Source organism: Lonchura striata, chromosome 8 (genome assembly GCF_050655825.1).
Source record: "Lonchura striata isolate lonStrDom1 chromosome 8, ASM5065582v1, whole genome shotgun sequence".
Taxonomy (NCBI): Eukaryota; Metazoa; Chordata; class Aves; order Passeriformes; family Estrildidae; genus Lonchura; species Lonchura striata.
This window is the reverse complement of record NC_140710.1, coordinates 13,624,133-13,643,087: the sequence shown is the minus strand read 5'-3', so window position 1 is coordinate 13,643,087 and position 18,955 is coordinate 13,624,133.

Here is an 18,955-nt window from a genome sequence, read left to right as displayed (position 1 = left end):
GCAAATTTGTTTTCCTCAGCCAGAAGGTGCTGAGGAGATCAGTGGCCGAGCAGGAGTGCTTTATCCATATTCAGGATGGTCCAGGTAGTTTGTATTGGACAAAGGAAATGGTGCTCAGCAGCATGTCTTAATGAAAACCTGCTGGAGTCATGCTTTGGCTGAATATTTTTTTTTAAGTTTAAGTCACTTATAGTTTGCTGAAAAGTTTCCTCTCCTTTCTCATAGTCTTCTGTCAAGAGCCCAGCATGGCAGACCAGTGGAACATGCACATAGTGCACCCATGATGCTTGATGAACTCTTTCCAGGTGGTCTCAAAATGTTTTGAAAGCAGTGGAAGAGCAATGGGTTGAGAATGGGCAGCAGCTTTTCTTCAGGAGTGAAGGCAACATTTCTGCTGCATAGGAAAATTTGCAAGGAATCATGCCCTGGCCATTTAAAATGGCTATTCTTTTTCATTAATTTTATTTCTTTTATTTCATATCTAAAAATAAAGAGTTTGAAGGTGTTTTTTCTTTGCTCTCCACATGCTGCAAATACATCTCAAATTAATCCTTCAGTTCTGGGAAGTAAGATTTTTCTTCTTCATTCAAAGCACCTTCCTTAGATGTTTGTAATCATTATCCTTTGATGGGATTGGTGAAGAGCTCAGGAGTGACATGATTGGTATACCTCTGAAGAAGCAGTTTGTGAGTTGTACCAGGTCCTTGGGTAAATTTTCCAGAAGAATAGAAGTGCATTTGTATTTTGCAGAGCACTAGTTGTTGGCATTTGTGTAGTCAATAACTGTTTGCAGAGGAGATTTCACAGTCCCAAACCTCTAGAATGCAGGCAGCTGAGAGCTGTCCCTTACAGCCCAGAGGACCTGACTCAGCCTGTTGATTGATGAATACAAAGGTCACTGTTGTCAAAATAAATTTCCCAGCATCTTTTGATGATCATTATTGATGATACTCTGCCATGCTTTTCTGAGATGAATATTAATTTTTCTCCTTTCACTTGAGAAATTTCTCATGCACCAAACTTAGCCATTAGTGTTTAATTGATGTCCCAACTTCTTTACATAATCCATTTCCATGAGCATTAAGGGTGTGTGCTGAGAAAAGGATTAATACCACTGCATGTCCGGTGTTGTTCCCTTTCCTGTTTATATGCAGAGAGAAGGCATGAACCAGGCCGATGTTAAGTGGAAATCAATGTCAAAACAAATCCCTGATTATTCATAAGGAAATTCTTGGGAGCAATGAGCCAATTCAGAACATTTAAAGTTTCATCTTCAAAGTCCTTTAGTGGAACATGAAAACAGCATGCAAGCAGAGGCACTGTGTGGTTTGTTTCAAACACAATGATCATTTGCAGCCTCATGGTCATTTTAGTTACTTTATCCAGCCTCAAAATGTCCTGTTATTTTGTAAACTGTGTCTCATATTCAGTGACTTGCTGTTGGTAACTGTTCTTGCACCTGTACCATTGCATTTAAATTTTTGTTTCCAGCACAGGCCATCTGGGCAAAGTGGAAAAAAATTTTTTTCTTATTGTTTGTTGTGAAGCCCAGCCCCGCCTTGTTTCAAAAAAAAAAAAAAAAAAAAAGGAACAGTAACAGTTCAAAAGCCTGCAACTGCAAAGGAGATGGGACTCCATTCTTTCAGCCAAAACCCAAACTGCCAACTCCTGTCATGTAGTGTTGTGTGAGTTTTTACTTTATTTTTCATTATTAATATTTTGAAACACACTTCAACAAAAAGCAAATTAATAAACTTTTCTCCTTCTCCTCTATATCCTAGCTTGTAAACCCCAGCAGGTTGTGCTGCCATGTTTTGAGCATTTACATTGTTAGGTTTTCCAAAGTGCTATGTTGATGAACATGCCCTGGTTTGCTGAGAAATCATGGGATTATTTCATGTCTGTCAGTTATAATGTAAACATTCTAGCATTGTTGTTTATGTCTGTGGATTACATGGCTGTTGGTTACTGTATTGATTTGATTTACTATTGAACAGGAATGTGATTTCATTTACAAATTGCTGTAGAATAAGTGAGTTGATGAAACCAGGCATCAGCCCACTCTTAACAAGACAATATGCAAGCAATAATCTTAGATCTTCATGCTGGAGGCCATGACTGAAATCAAAGCATCAAAACCCAGCAAAAGCCACAGCCAGGTGATGGGTGGAGGAGTCTTGGGTCCCTCCCAGAATAGATGCCATTATTCTTGTGATTATTCTTCTACTAGTTTTACTGTTTTGCTTGGTCCCAGCTCCAGGTAGGAAGACATTTCTGTGTAAATAAATTCAACTGCTGTCAGCTGTTGCCAGCAGCTTCAGTCCTGGACAGGACAAAGCCATCCAACTGGGTGATGTTTACATGCTGAGAAGGCTCTCCATGAGCCTTACCCAGGAAGCCGCTCAGAGTTTCAAATGCAGTGTTTCAGGCAATGCTGGAGTTGTTTCCATTTGATATATCCACAAAATTACTTCTTTCTTGGCTACATTTGGAGCAGGAGCCAACTTCTCCTAAAGCATCTTGGTGAGGTCATTTTCCTTTAAACTTCTTAAGTTTAGACATTTAAATAACTTAATCATCAACTGAATCAAAGCCAGCTGCAGAGTCACCAGGGAGGGATGTTGTCCAAAACAAGCCAATTGCTGTCAACCACATTTACATTCAATGTGATTGACTTGCTCAGCTAGAGTCCCACAAGAATGGTCAATGTGATGATAATGAATTCAAGCAACACAATGGAAGACAGCCTTGGAATTATTTTTATTAAATGTTTGGCTAATAAGACTTTTAATCCCTTCAGCCAGAAGGCATCAGCATATTGTTGTTAAGGCTTTATAATTTATAGTCTTGTTTATCAGATTCATGCAACATGAGCATAATCTTTAAAAAACAAACAAATGGAATTCAGGAGTCCTTTACCCACACTGCAAAGCTTGTAAACCACCAAAGTACTTATTTGTGGAAAACAAAAAAAAAAAAGAATCTGTTAATTACCACTTTGATGCAGAGTACTCAACATTGTAGAAATAAAGTGGAGTGGAGGAGAACTCTTGATTAGTCACCTTTGCATTCATATTCAGAATCCACATCTCAAAGATTTCCTTGTTGTCTTATAAGTGAAGAAGCCCTGATGCAGTTTCTAAAGGAATTCTTGGTTTTGTTTCCATCTCTTGAGGACACAAACTCCATGGTGATGTCCTGAATCCAGATGACATCTAACTTCTGTGCTTGCCTCCTTGGCTTCTCTTCTTGTAAACTGCTGAATCATCATTGTTGAGTGCAGAAGGAATGGGGATAGGTTTTATTCAAACAGCCATTAGCTTTTCTTAGTAAATTAAAAATTGCACTAACACAAAACTGTCATTATTTATCTTTGCTAAACCTTATTCTAATATTTTGTGGAGGAAGAGGTCATTTCATGTGGTTTGAGTAAATTGTTCATTTTTTAAACCATAAATCAACATTTTTACTCATTTGCATTCCTTCAAATTATTTGCCTTGATGAATGTTGTTGCATAAGTGAAGAAAGAAAATGTGATATGATGTTTACTTCAGTGCAATATTTCATTAGTGAGTGAGCAATGGACAGCTACACCTCCACAATGAGAATGTTTCTCTTTTTCCTTTACATCATACATGATGGATGCACTATATTACTGTTCTCTTTTTTCATTTTTCTTTTTTTTTTTTTTTTAGCTTTATAATAATAAAATAATGAAAATTTAAATGGTATCCATGACCCAAACTACACTTCTCCCAAAACTTAAGACATTATTCTTTGCAGTTGGTTGATGAATAAAATGGAAGCTATTAAAGTGATTTAAAATAATCACCTTCACCAGCATGTTCATGCAATATCCTTCAGCATCAGATACCTTTCTGTGATGCAAAAGAATCCTTTGAATTTGTGAAAATAACTGGAGTGCTGACAGGTGGGGAGGTCTCCAGGGGGCATGGCAGTGGGGTGGCTGGAATGTGTGTGGAGTGTGTGTGTGTGTGTATGAGTGTGTGTGCTGAGAAACTGTGCTGGGCTGAGAGTGTGTGTGTAGACAGATGGCCACATCCCCCCACATCATCACTATCTGTTCCTTTCACCAAGAAAACAAATTATTTATTTCAGCTTCTGTGTGCAAGGTCATCAGAATCTGAGACAAGGTATTTTTAATTGTAACTCATGATCCCATCAGAACAAGCCACTAAGTCAAAAGGGTTATCCTTTTCTCTGACCCCAAAGCCTTCCAGCAGGCTCTCCCTCCTCTGGAGATCTGCCTTACCACATGATCATGTGAGGCTTGCCCACTGTCTTCTATCTATCCACATGTCACCCACTCCTGGCCTCATTATGAGTCTTTTGCAGGTCTTTTGTTTGTCTCTTTATCTCTGTGTATCCTCATGTTACAAACTGAGAAGATGATTAATGCCTGCCTGCACAGCCACATCTTGCAGACAGAACCAAAGCACATTTCTTTCCTTTCTTCTACCTTATCAGTACAAAAACCAGCATTTGCTTAATCATGTGCAGCCTACTTCCTCAAATTTGTATTTTTCTTTTTTATTTTCTTTTTTTTGAGATGGTGCCTTGGCCAGCATGACAGAAAGAATTTTTTCCCAGACCCAGAGTATTGCAATGCCATCCTTTTCTTGCCACTTACTGATAAAATTGTGACTTAGGAAGTGAAGCTAGAGGAATTGTGAAGGAGGTGAAGTCCAAAGAAGTGATTTTTTTGGAGTGATGCAATGCTAAATATTTTACATATTGGAGGCTTTGAACCATTCTATCAGACCACTTTCTGAGTTATTTTCTTCTCCCATGTTCAAACTAATTTTCTTTATTGCACAAGCAAGAAATTTTCACAAGACTTCCTCCCTGCCAAATGGTTCAATTTAATTTTCATTTTCCATTGAGCATATCTACTAAGAGCATTAGCATGTGGGCTTGATCTAAGCAATGCCCTTCCCCATACTTGAGTTGTCACTTTAAAGATTTCATTGTGTTACAGCTACTCAAAAGAACAGATGCTTTTTGTCACAGCTGTTTCCCCCTCACATTCAGGATATTTAGCTTTGTACAGAGATTTACAGAAGGGGTTTAAACACATACAGCTTCTGCTGTTGCCTTTACAATTACCTCCCCAACTTGGTTTCCTAGAGCAACTCATGTAAATTCCTAGCTGAACTAAGAAATCAAATCCTTAATAGTAAAATATCTACATTAACTGCCCAAGGATGATGAATTGGTGGTTTTGTGTAGGATTATGTACATCTTATGTGCAGATGTTTGACCTTCCTTTAGATATGTGCTGTTTATGTACTTGGTAAGGGGTGGTGTTGGCTTTCCTGAGAGAGGTTAGATCAGGTCCTTTGAAGGTTTTGTTTGTGCTTCTCTGTGGCAGAATCAATGTAAGAGAGCAAATGATTGCTGCTATTTCCCCCCTTACCTCTGTCAGCACAATTCCCTACGAGCCAAGAGGAAATCAGGAGTTAGAAGACTTTTAGGGGCAGAGGGGAGAAAAGTTAATAGGATCCAAATTAGTAGAGCTGGTAGATATGTAACATTTTATTTGCTCTGTGATCTTTGCTTGCTGTATATGTGGCAGTAGTTGAATGAAGGGTTTAGCCCTGAAATCAGGTGTGGTAGCCACAGAGCCCAGTTTGGATTTGAAGCCAGGAGCAGATGATTTTCCAAGGCAAAATTCTGCATCAATGTGTCACCAGTCCCACAGGCTTCACAACCTATGAAGAGATCTTTGCTTCTCTTTTTCTCAAAGGTACAATTCTGTCTTCCTGAGCATATTGACTCTGAAGAGTAGAAGGGTTACTCTGATCCCCAGGTCAGGGGAGACTGGGTTTCCTAACTTCCTTTGAGAGCCTGAACAGTAACCTGTTCTAGAAATCCTGAAAGATGAACAAAGCATTGGCTTCTCCTGTGTTTCTAGTGATCCTCTTCATGTAGGTTTTTGTTTTGTTTTGTTTTGTTTTGTTTTTTAATGGAAATGTGGGCTACATTCAAAATCTTTTAGCTTTGTATGTGAATACCTAAAATTATGTGCAACCTACTTTGAGCTTAGGAAACCTAGGGGCAGATGAAGAGATCCTACTAAGGGATCATCTTAAGCTGCTATCAACACTTTATTGCATCCTTCTCTGACAGTTGTTTTGCTAGATTGCATTTCTGTTGCTTAAGAAATTGCCCTGAAAATAAATCAGTCTCATTAGACTGACTGTGCTAGGTCAGACAAGTGGGGTCTGACACTGACCTCTAAATTTGATCATCAGCAAACCCTTGACCTTTCTGCCATTTCATAATCGCACAAACATAATAGTGTTGCAGTGTGATCATATAAAAAAGATAGCAAAGATAGTGCTAGCATAAGAAATACTACAGTGTCTGTAGAGTGGGCCTTTGCCAGAATAATGTTCTGTTCCTCATCAGAGTAGCTGTCCATCTAAGTGCCCAGCAGCATGAATACACAGCTCCCAGCAATTAGCTATTTATTAGCTATTTAATTCTGAGGTAGATATTATTCATGGAAATGCAAGATATCCTAGGAATATATATCCTCCTTATGTGGTACAGTTATGTTAACCCTGTAAGTGCCTTCAGAGTTTGCAAGCTGGTGAACCTGTGCAAGTTCCCCTTAAGAATAAGTAATGGAGAATAGAAAGTATTCTAGTATGCAAGAGGTTAAATTAGAGTGTTCAAGGAAGCCTGACTCAAACCAGTGTTGTGGTATTTGAGAGTGAATATTTTCCACTAACATAATTTTTCAAAGTTTTAATTTGTGTTTTCAGTGCTGCCAACCATGGAAGCTTCTGTTTCAGGCTGGATCAAATTGGAAGCACTAACACTCAGCCAAACAGCAGCTCAGTAGTGAGACCAGAAACCTTGACTCTGGAGGCTATTGAGCTGCTATTTTCAAGTGTAAAAATACACCTCTGAAATTGCTAATAATCCGCCATCCATGGTTTCCAAAGAGCAATTTTGCCTTGTATGCTATGCTATACTTTTGCTTATATTAATTAGATCTGTCCTCATTTCTGATCTTTGCTGTATTTTCTTCCTTCACTTCTTCCATTACTCAGCAGCAAGTTTGTGTTTTATGCACAGATTAAAAGGTAGTGCAGTGTAAGCAGCTTGTATGTGGTTTATGAATTTCACTCTTGTACTGAACTACAGGTAACTTAAAAGTTGTCAAAACTTGTATCCACTATCTGCCTGAGAAGGACATCACCTCTTAGGCAATGCTGTATGGCCTGTCATGGCTAAGAATTCCTGTATCACTGTTACGAAACAGGTTCTCAGTCTATACCATTTTCAGACACAAACTCATATCACTAAAGTCAGTTGAAAACTCATGGACGTCGGAATTGAAAATTATCTTCTGCTGTTGTAATAGATTTACTTTTTTCCTGGAAAAAACAAGAGGTGAATTCAAAGCTCGTGTGTGTGTGTGTGTGTATACACACACACATATGTATGAATATATATATAGATATGCATATAGTGGGGCAGAAGTACCTCTGATAATCCATCAGAACTCTGTAAAAGGTAAACCAGACATATTTTGATATGTTTCTGGAAGTGTCATATAAAACACAGATAATGTAGTATCACCAAATGATTGACTGTGCATGAATAGATGCATTCCTTCAGTCAGGGAGTATCCGTATTGAGAGATCTTCCTGAAGAATTAAGTTCAGCCTCCTGTCTTCTCATTAGAAATGATTTTTAGTTCCTACTACCTCTGAAATTGACAGATTAGCTTTTATCTGGCTTCACAGTTATCTGGAAACAAAAGTAAATCTTCAATTGCAGCTGAAAGTGAATTTATTTATAGCATTTGACACAGGTTCAAGAAGTCCAGTTGCAATGAAGTATTGAATGTAGTCCAACATCTACTATTACAGTTGTGTTTGACATTTCAGGGTTTATTTTATTTTAAATAACCTTCCTAACTATGCTTTCAAGATAGGTTTTCATCTTCACCTGTTTGACACTGTCAGCAATGAATGCCAAGTAGTCAATACTTCTGACCTAGGATTTATTTTGCAGCCCAAGTTTGGCTTTAAAATTTCTCCTACACTGTAATAGATAAAATTAGGATAGAAGAGAAAGATGGAAATGAAAACTGAGACTCTAAAGATATCAGGAGAACTAAAGACCTTCTTCATCTCATTCCTAAGTATACTGAAACATGGCAATATCATACCTGGCTAATTTTCCCCAGAGGACTCTTCTCCTCTTCATGATGAATAGCAAAGTTTTGGTTCAGCCCAAAACATCCAGTTTGTTCTCTTGGCAGTAGGAAAAATAGTTGCCATAGCATGGTTTGCAGAAGCTCTAGAGCAGCATGGAGGTCTTGCTATTATTTTCCAAAATCCCTTATTTTTAGAGTGAGTGATTGGAATAGAAAGTGTTTAAGTACTTGCTTTTTGTTGAGCAGGACTTACTTGACACTTGCAAGTGACCTGAGTCTGTATGGAAAATAAGACAAATGGGAAGATGCAGCTTGCAAGGAGAGGAAAAAATCTCCTCCCTGACTGCTTTTGAACTCCAAAAGTACAGGCAAGATCATTCATATTTGTCATCCCCAAACTCTGTAGATGAATAGCTTTATTATGAGACTGGAATGATCTGGGTCTTTTTTGACAGGTAAATGATAAGATTTTGAGTTACTCTCAAATGCTTCATCTTCCATTTCTACTAGGATTTCAGAAAGTAATTGTTCATTTTGTACCACTTTTTACACCTTCCCATCACCATTCTTTAAGTTCCTATTTCTCTGTGTACCAGACCTTTTACAAAAGGCAGTCACTGCAGATATGGACATAAAAAAAGCCACTGATGTTTTGAGAACAAAGGCTGGGACAATTTTAATGTCTATATGAGATGTGTATATATGTTGTATTTAGTTTTGATAATGAACTGTAATATACTTTTTTAAATTTGACAGCATTTAAATTTGACAGACCATGAGTATGGTATGGTATGGTATGGTAACATTTGTATGGTAACAATTTTATGCCTTTAAGAATATATATGTGGTTGAAACAAAGATGACAACTCATAATCCACAATATTTCCAATTTAAATCACAGAATTAAATACAAACATAAAAGGATTTTTGTCATCTCTTTGGTTGGTAGAATGATAATGTATTTGAATATAAAATAGCAAAGGTTGTAATATGTCACTTTTTTCTGCTAAACCTCTTCATAAAGTTGTGTGTCTAACAGAAAAGTATGAGAGGCAAGACATTCTTAGATGAGATAAATGAATGAAAGTTTTGTGGGCCTTCTGCAAATTGTGAACTTCATGAACACTGTTACACATTTTACTGCCTTCAAATCAGCAGGAGTGCAAATCTTTATCTTTGCAATATTTGTGCCGTGATTAATATTAAATATTGTGTGATGTTTTAAGGATCATGGCCTCAAGTAATAAATCTGAAAACATTGTCAACTTCTGTTTTCTGTTTAAAGGAATTAGACATGTAATAGCAATGGCTCTGTCTCTTAGAATGGTCCTCTAAAGTCCCATCTGGGATTCTCTCTGGGCAGATGTCTTCACTCGGTGTCTAAAATGACACTAGATACTGTTGTTTAAACACAGAATTATTTTCATTGTTTATGGCTTGGCTACTCCTTGTGTCTTAGAGGGGCAGAAAAATCTCAGCTGTAATTAGTCAGCCTTGGAGATTTGCCCTAAGAATGTAGATCCAGACTGTGGCTTTCTCCCAGCTGCTCCTGAGGCTGAAGCCTGTAAAGGGCCCGGTGGGAAGCAGCTGTTGGGAAATCTTTTGAACCTTCAAAGCAGACCAGCCCCAGAGGCCTCCTCCCCTGTTTGCTGTCAGTGCCTATGCTGGGCCATCCTCTCTGAGCAAAAGGACTTTGTCCAAAGTCTTTGACCAAGAAGAGGGTACAAGAGACTTGGTTGTCTGAGCCTTTCTTCAGACAAATTGTTCCAGAGAAGAGACCATGAACAGCTAAACAAAATAATCATTAGTAAAAGTGTCTGTCTCATCATTCTGGAAAAGTATTTATTACAAAGTGTTAAGGGAGATTTTTCTGTTATATGGAGGCCGTGTTGTCCCAAAATTCTTCAATTCTCAGCTACACCACCAAGTACACATTAAATTTATCTGTATTCTGTGGATTAATTCAGCAGGAAAACTGTGATTTTTGAAGCTTCCTGCAAACTTGAAGAAGTATATGAGAAGACAGTCTGACATATCTCAATAAAGACAGGTAAAACAAGAATTCAAAATTGTATTCAGAATTGAAAACACAATTGCAGCTAAACTCTATTCCTTCTGTTTTGAGCAGGAATTCCAGAACTTTGATACTTTTTGGCAAAGAAGTGCTGGTAAGGGAAAAAAACTAGAAAAAGTATAATTCATTGGTTCTTGGTTACCATTTCTTTATTTGACATTGTAACAATCAGTAAAGAGCTCTACAAGGTTGATGTTAGATAGTTGCCTGACTATACTCCTAAATCTGAGCCAAGTTACCAAAATCTCAGTCAGAGAGATGCCTTTTGCAGCCTGTCAGAAGGTCAGCAAATTCAGTTTATTTTATGATAAAGAGCATTTAGATAAGCTCTGTATTATTCTGTAAGTATAGAATGACAAATAAGGGGATGCTTTCTTTTAAAATTTTCCAGGGAAGTACATGTCTTGTTATGACTTGTATTTAGCATTGTCAGGACTATAGCTCTAACATGCTTTTCAAATGCATGTATTAAGTTTATAACTTCAATTTACATTAGTTTTATGCAACTATTTTGAAATTTTTCTCAAAAATGTCAACAAAACAAATATTTTTAGGTACTATGGACTATTTTTATTAGAAATCTGTCAGGATTTGTTTATTTTAAAATATATACTAAATTAGCTACAATAAAGATTTCCATGAGCTCTTTGCTCTTAACATGAAAGATGATTCATTTTGGATTCTTCTTTCAGTGCCATTATGTCTTCATGCCTAAATATCTCACTGGACAAATACTTGTGTTTATTTTTGTCCATCATTGAAATTCTCACAGTCCTTACTCAGCGTGCTCCAATGTTTGGGGTTTTTGATTTGTTGTTTAATTTTTTCCTCAAAACTTTGTTTCTATTTCTTCTTCTGTGATTTTTGTTATTCTGTTATCATCCTGCTTCCTTTTGGTAAATTTTTATTTTTCAGGCTGATGCTATGTTCAGAGCATTCATTCATCTCATGCAGCATTGCAGCCAAAACCTTACAGCACAGGCCTGTGAGATTTCTGTCCTTTCCTCCTCTTAATTTTAAGCATTTCTGGGAAAAGAATGGTGTCTGTTGATTTTACTATTTGTTGTCTCCAGAGTGCAGCTGACCCATTGTGAGAGCAGGCAATGAGCCGTGCCCTGTTACTGAGCGCTGCAGAAGTCAGGGCATGATAATAACAAACTCATTCTCTGTCCTTCACTATGATTTGTACTATCCCGCTCTTTATTTAATTTAATGTGTTAATAAAGGACTTATGTAGCAGCTAAAAAGGAGTTGGCTGTCATTTATCAATTAATAGCCCATGAAAACTGGCGTTACGTAGTGGTGGTAATCGTACCCATGGTGTTAGGCATATGCTACATAAAAATGCAGTCACCTTGAAATAATATGGACAAATCAGCTTGTAACCTACAGAATACTATTAATAATGTAGTCCTAAGCACTGCAGGACTGACTTTGTCTCTTAGTGATCTGTAGATAGACTGTACAATATTTTATTTTTTGTTCAAGTTTTGGGTGATTAAATTGGTTGAGCTGCCTTTAATTCCAAAACCAAGACTCCTCTCTTACATGATCTTACATGAATGAAGTACCTTTAATATTTCTTTGGAGAGAGAATGTGTGTGTGTGCATGATGGTTTGTGGCAGACAGATGATAGAAAACCAAGTTTTAAGCAAATTGTTAGGATTTTATTGATTTCAACAGCTAATTGCTACAGCAGTAGAATGAAGACCCTGATATGATACAGTTCTCATTGCTATTCTCTTTTAAACCCAGGCTAATACAAGGTCAGCTGCAGTCATTTTATTGTTAGAGGAGAAAAGTGTCTATGCAGCTTTGGGTCATTTGTGCTGCATTAGACACTGCTGCTGCACAAACTTATGGAGGGAACAGCACAAAACAAGAATATATTTCTGCTTGGTAGCACTTACCTGGGTTTGCTTCTGGCTTTGGAATGAATGAGGAACTTGGAAAGAAAGCATCTGTGATATACAGTTATAGCAGTCTAGCACAGAGGTTATATAAAATGCTGATGTGCTTGGCCTCGCCTCCTACAGTACTGTTTAATGAAACTCTATTTTATGCACACCTCCAACTACACCAATGTCATTTAATCTTCTTGGAGTCTTGGTTCTTTTTTTGGCAAAGTCATTAATTCAATGAACTTTGCCTATTTAGATGACTGGAGCAGATACTGACACTGTTCAGACTTGTTCTGGAGTGTCAGAGAAAAAATGCAAATGATGACACATCATAGTTTGTTTTCAACATCCATTGTCCTTTCTGTTCATACAGAGAAAGGTGGTCACTTGCCAGAAAGCTCTTAGTTGACACTTCTGGGTGAGGTGTAATGAGAGAGTAGCAAATAAGACACAAAGTGGCTGAAGCAGTAACAGCCGTGTGATGACCTAAAGCCTGTTTAAATCAAAACCAATATGCTCACTGAATGCTGTTATCTTCAGAGCCTAGAAAGATGCAAGAAAAAACCCAACTGATGGCATTTTAGATTTTATATATCGAGTTATTTACTCTTTCAATAGGCTTTGAGCAGAAAATACTGTGAGTTAGGAAGACAATTGTCCTTTGATTTTGTGCATCGTGGTATCCAATATGCATAGGGAAAAGATTTTCCTTATACCCTTGACACACACCTTGAGAACCAGCCCCACTCCCCTCCTTGAAACAGTAGAAGCTACAATATATTTGTAGTTCAAAATGTTCCTTTCTCTGATTTTAACCTATTGCTTAATAAATGTAAAATAACATTTGCCACCCTGAAAAAAATATGCACAGGCATTATTTTCAGAGTTGGAGCTATTTGGATGAAATTATAAATGCATCAGTTCTGCCAATAACTAAACAATACTTTTTATTCAGCTTTATTGTTGGAGCATTTTACACTTCAAGCATATTATATGCTTCTGATCATACACTGTGCACTGTGTACTCTTTTGTGATTATGTCAGTATGACTAGTTGTTAAGGTTGAAACAGGTAACTGCCACTAGAAACCTGGGAAAGTGAATTAATTAAAACACTTCATTATGTAAGAGAGTGTTGTCAAATTTCCCATTTTCTCAAGCTCAGAGATATGTTAAATGCTGCCCTTTGGAGGAAAAAAAGAGGTATTCTTATTCTTTCAGTTATATTGACAAAGATTCACTTCAGATTTTATTCCAAATTCATGTGTTTCGTATCAAAATCTGGACTGTAAATGCTGCTTCCTCTGAGCAATAGGACAGAAGTTAGTAGTCTCTGGAAGCACATCAGCATAAGAAGAAAAAGGTCAGGATATAAGTAAAGATTATGTTGTCTGGAATGTGAAATCAGACCCTGTAACATTTTTTTTTGAGTAAAGTGTAGGAGGTAAGTTCTCAGGTGGGATGTATGTTACATGAAACTTAAAATTTGGGGCCCTAGGTAAAAGAAACATCTCTGTTGAGAGACTCATTCCCAAACCAGGCATTCTGGTGGTCGTTTTGTGTCAGGGCCCAGGAGGGGAGCACTGGCCATGCCTACTGGGCACCCAGTGTTGCTGTATTTGGCTCATTCTTCTTGTAGATGAGGGATCTGTTGTTAAATCTTTTCAAGATCATTTAAAGTGGGGTCATCAACCCCTGGTGCCAAAAGGGTGACTGCATTAATTTTCCTGTTGTACTTCCATCTCTGTAACAATCTTTCAGCTGGACTGGAATGAGTGAAAACTGCTTTTTGCTCCAGATACTGCTTTGAGAATACAGGTTTTAAGTCTCTCCTGACAGTGAACATGGTTTATCTGTATTTCAGACAGTCGGAAGAAAGCATGAGCTTCTCTAAAGACAAATGGTGTGTCAACAGCCAATTGCAGGAAAGATAAAGGATTCCAAAGGCTGTGAATATTGCAGTCAACTATCCAGGGCTTATTTAATATCCTTTATTCCTGCTTTTTTCATCACTTTAGTCTTTGCTAGTCAGAATATGAGTTGTTTGGTTGAATACATTCAGAGAGTATGATACAATAACTGCTTCCCTATTCCAATAGAGAGTAGATTACCTGTATGTCTTGCTTGCCCTTCTACTCTTCTTCTGTTTCTATAAAATAAGTCTCCCATCAGTCTTTTCCATTTCCTTTTTTTGATCATCATCTTCTTGTCTCCTTTGAGCTACTGTGAACAGGAACTGAAGATAAAGTGTGTGTTTATAGGTAGCATTTTAAAACAGCTGCAATTTCAGTGCTGGACCAACCCTCTGGTTAGACAAAAGCTATGATGTATACTCTATAATAAATGTCAGAACACAGAACTAAAAAACATCCTATTAGGGGCTAGCAATAGCCAGGAAATAAAAGAAGAACCTGTGTCAAAAAGCAAAAAAAAATTCAAGAGCAGAACAGAAGTTCAAGAGTGACAAAGAAAAGGATCACAGCCCTTTTGGTGAGTAAATACTTTTAGACAGGTATTGATCTAGTGGGCGAAAAACTGTGTGTGTTCTCCTTTGTGAAATAGCACTTACTGGGGGTGATGCATGTGGAACAAGATTATGAGTAGTGAAGAAACAAAGCATTTTTCCATGGCTGGAAATAATTTTGAAAAACTGAGGTATTTTTTGCCTTTATTTTTAATGAATCAACAAACTGAGATAGAGAAAGATTTTCTTAACGATTCAAAAGAGAAATCATGGCCTCACTGAAGTTGGTAAAAACTTTTGCTATTTATTTAACTGGGGCCAGGGCCTGACTGTAGGCTTTACTGTTATGAACAGCAATCTTTGTTCTGCTGGTGGCAGAACAAAACATGGCAACAAAGAAGTACATTGCAAAACTTCCTGTCTTCTGCTGTCTTCACTTTTTTCTGTAGTTGAAAATGTTATTTACTGTGGTCCAGTGTTGGGCTTGGAGTACATGGTACTTGTTATTTTCTACCAACTGGGTGAGTTGGCATAGATTCCTTTACTCTTGGGGTCATTTGGCTAATGAAAGAAATTGAATATGCATAAATATAAATGGGCGAGTTGTCTTGTTTCCTATGAGGAAGTAACACACTAAATCATGTCATTCCCCACCCCCCAACTGTTCAATTATTTGTTACCTGTTGAGAGAAAATTGATTAAGTAGTGAGCATTAAGTTTAGCTATGATTCTACAAGAAGGAGTGCATGGATGTGGAACAGCACTGGCTCTGCGATAAGGTAATAAAACAGAGGGGGTGAGCAGCAGAGAGAAGTGGCAGGAAATAGCACCAGACACCAGCCCTCACTCTGCTCCCGTTAACTGGTGCACGACTGGAATAATCTCACAGACCTCAATCAAAATATGTTAATTTTGGATTGGCATAAATTGAGTCAAAAACTTATTTGGGCATATCCTCCACGCTCTTCCACTCCCTGATGTAGCAGAACTCCTGTTTGTGTACTGACTCGTAGCTACAATGAAATGATTGTGATAATCTTCCAGTATTTCAGGGAAAAATATTCACTGAGAGTTATATCAGGAGGCTGCAGCATTTTTCCATAACTCACCAAAGCCCACCAGGCATCTTCCTGATGTCTCAAATGTGTGTTAGGGAATTAAATTTCATTCCTGATAGTAACTTTTTTCAACTGGATGCTTTCAGTAAGTCAGAATCACAGAATGATCTGAGTTGGAAGAGATCTTAAAGACCATCTGCTTCCACCTTCCCTGCCATGGGCAGGGAGCCTTCCACTAGACCAGGCTATGTAGAAGTCCTGCTGTCTCCAGCACCCAGGACTCACAAACTGCAGAATTCTGAGCAGATCCACAGCTTTGTTTGTTTGGAGCTACCACATTTTTCTTGCCAAGAATATATAATACTTTATTCTGTGGTACACAGCAACTTGCTGAACTAAAACGTCATTTGGAGAAACTTTAGATCACTCATTCTGTTTGTGAGGACAAATGAGGACTAAATATTTGATATGCAGAAGCCCTTTAAGCATCATCATCCCTTGCCTGCTTTAAGCATCATCACCATCCATTCAGCAGAATGCACCTTTCCTGTGAGCCAGTGGTGCTGGGTGTTTGAAGACGTTTTTATGGGTATAAATCTAACTTTTGTACCATCATGGACTACATGAGTCAATGCAAAAAAACAAAAAGTCCTTTAAATTGCTGCATTTGCAAATGGAAGTCCTTTAAGCTGCAGTATTTGCAAATGGATACTTTCATAAGCCTTTTTCTGGCTGGTGTTGCTGACTCACACAGGGTATGCAGACCATTTTAAGTGCAGTCTGTCTGTATCTTCCCAATGAACAGAGACCTGAAAGCTATTCTGTTCCTGATATATTTAATCAGAAACTTGTGAAACAGATAGCATTTTCTGTATCACAGAGTGAAAAATAATGAAAAAGGAAATAGGTTTTATTGGAATGAAAAGTTTATTTGAACAGTTTATCTAAATAGTAAGTTGGCAAGCTTTTAGAACCTAACTGATTGCAACTAGTTGCTGGAAGACTCCTTTCAAATTACTGAAACCTATGAGTCAGTATGTAAAGACACAAATCAAACAAGACTAGTATTATTTGAGCAATTTTCCAGATCCTAATTCCTCTGCTCTAAAAAACATATTTGATATTACCTTTTCCTGACAAATGCAAAATCAAATATTAACTGATTACTTTTCAATGCAGTCATTATATTCTATGAAAGGGTTGAGGAGAGGGCAAAAAGAAGAAGAGGAGTTGTTTGTTTTCACCAGGGTAACCAAGTTATTTTCTATGTGTATGTTTAATGAGTGAATCAGACTGCTTTAGCACATGATTGCTTAGATTGATAATTATTCAAGAAACAATACTGCCTTGGGAGAATCTATGGTAATAAAAATCTGGATAGGCTGATATTTGTCTTCAAATGAAGCTATTTTTTGTACAGCTTCTAGTCTTTAGAAAATGCATTATTGGTTGGTTAAAAAACAATCAGATTGTTAGTTTTTAGAGTCTGGAGTTCAGGGTGGCAGTGAGATAAAGCACTAATGGATGGTATGCTCAGATGCAAAGCTGGGAAGATTGTTAGGCTTTAAGTATAATGTCAAAGGGGCACTATGAGCTGAATCTATGCATCTGTACTCTAGTGACAACTGTTACTATTACCAATATGAACAGATAGCAGGTTCTAATTAAAGTTACAAGCCAGAAGGAATAAGCATTAAGAAAGAAAAGAATATTTCCATTAATAAATAGCACTTGATTTATCAGTTCACAGAAAAGGTCTAAAAATTAGTATTTGAAATTACTTTAAATGCAGCATCTGTCAAACCACAGAACAATAGCCAAGTTGACCTAATTAGAACACTTCCAACTATAAGCATATTCTTATCTTGATATGGGAAGACCAAGTAGTCTGATAAGTGCCAGCTAACATGCATCAAACTTTTGCTGAGACCAAGAAGAACCTCCCCTGCTGCAGCAACCTGCTTACTTTGGATGTCAGACTATTCAGAACTTAGGTTTGTGTACTTTCTACACCAAGAGCAACTTCTGTGTGCTCACCATGAGCTGGATCATGAAAGCAAGTTACACTGCACTTTGTAGGACTGTTTCTGTAGGCTCTCCTTCTTTATATACAGGTGTCAATTTTGTTTACTTTTAGTATTTGGTCAGGACAGTAATCCTTTAAATATGATACAAATATTGTCTCTGCAGACACTTTTAGCACTTCTAAGAATGGTCATGGACCAGATTCCTTAAGTGATGCTGAGAAGCAGAGTACTGTGGTATTTGCAGCACCCCTGCATGAGTAACAGTGCCTTGCTGGTACTGAGCCTTGTTCTCAGGGAAGGGTGTATTCATAGCCTTAGGAAACTTGCCTAGATAACTTATGGGAAACCTGTTCTAAGGTAAATCCCTAATCATCTTTCTCTTGCTAGGTGTTTTGATTGTTTCCTTCATTTTTAGCAGTTTTTGTGAGTGGTAGAGTTCTGGTCCATTGAAGTAAGTTGTTTTTGTTAAATTGGATTTTGAAAGCGTGCTTTGAACATTTCAAGACATTGGAATGAAAAATTTATTGTCTGCTTTCTGTAAGCATATTGTAATCTGGGAAGGCTAGGTCATATACATGAATCAACAAGTTTGAAGAGTTAGAACTGGCTTTCTGAACTATTTTGTTAAATTACCCAGACAGATTGACATTTCTGAGATTTTTCAGTTTTGCCTTGAAGGTGCAGCACCTAGTGATGCTGTTAAGAAGAGAAATGAGAAAGGGAAAATTAATTCTGAACCTCATTTGCTTTATATTGTCCTTTTATTTTCTTCTCCATCTGTCTGTATTCCTCTTCCTTCCCTGCTTTTGAAAAAAGTCCAGGCTCTTCTGGCAACCTCTAATGTGCTTGGAAATCTTCACTTTTTTGTGTAAACTTGCACTTATTTAGGCTTTGTCATGGAGATAGCCCATCAGTTATTTCAGCTATATTTTAGCAGTAGTTTCACACTAAAGCACTCCTGCCTGAGGGAGGTGGAAGCTGAGAGCCCCAGGCAGCGTTTGCAGCCGCAGCGTGGCTGTCGCTGCGCTGGGGCACCGCGGGAAGCGAGAGGCTGTGGAGCTGCGCAGGGCAGGCTGAGGGCGGCCCGCTCTGCCAGCCCCAGGCCGGCTCTCTGAGCTCCTCAGCTGCCAGCTCTGCGTGGGCAATGCGGCTCCTGCGTGGCCCTTGGAGCAGCAGTGCCCGCCTTCGGCTGGAGAGCACCTCACAGCACCCTGCAGGTCCCCTGGCATGGTC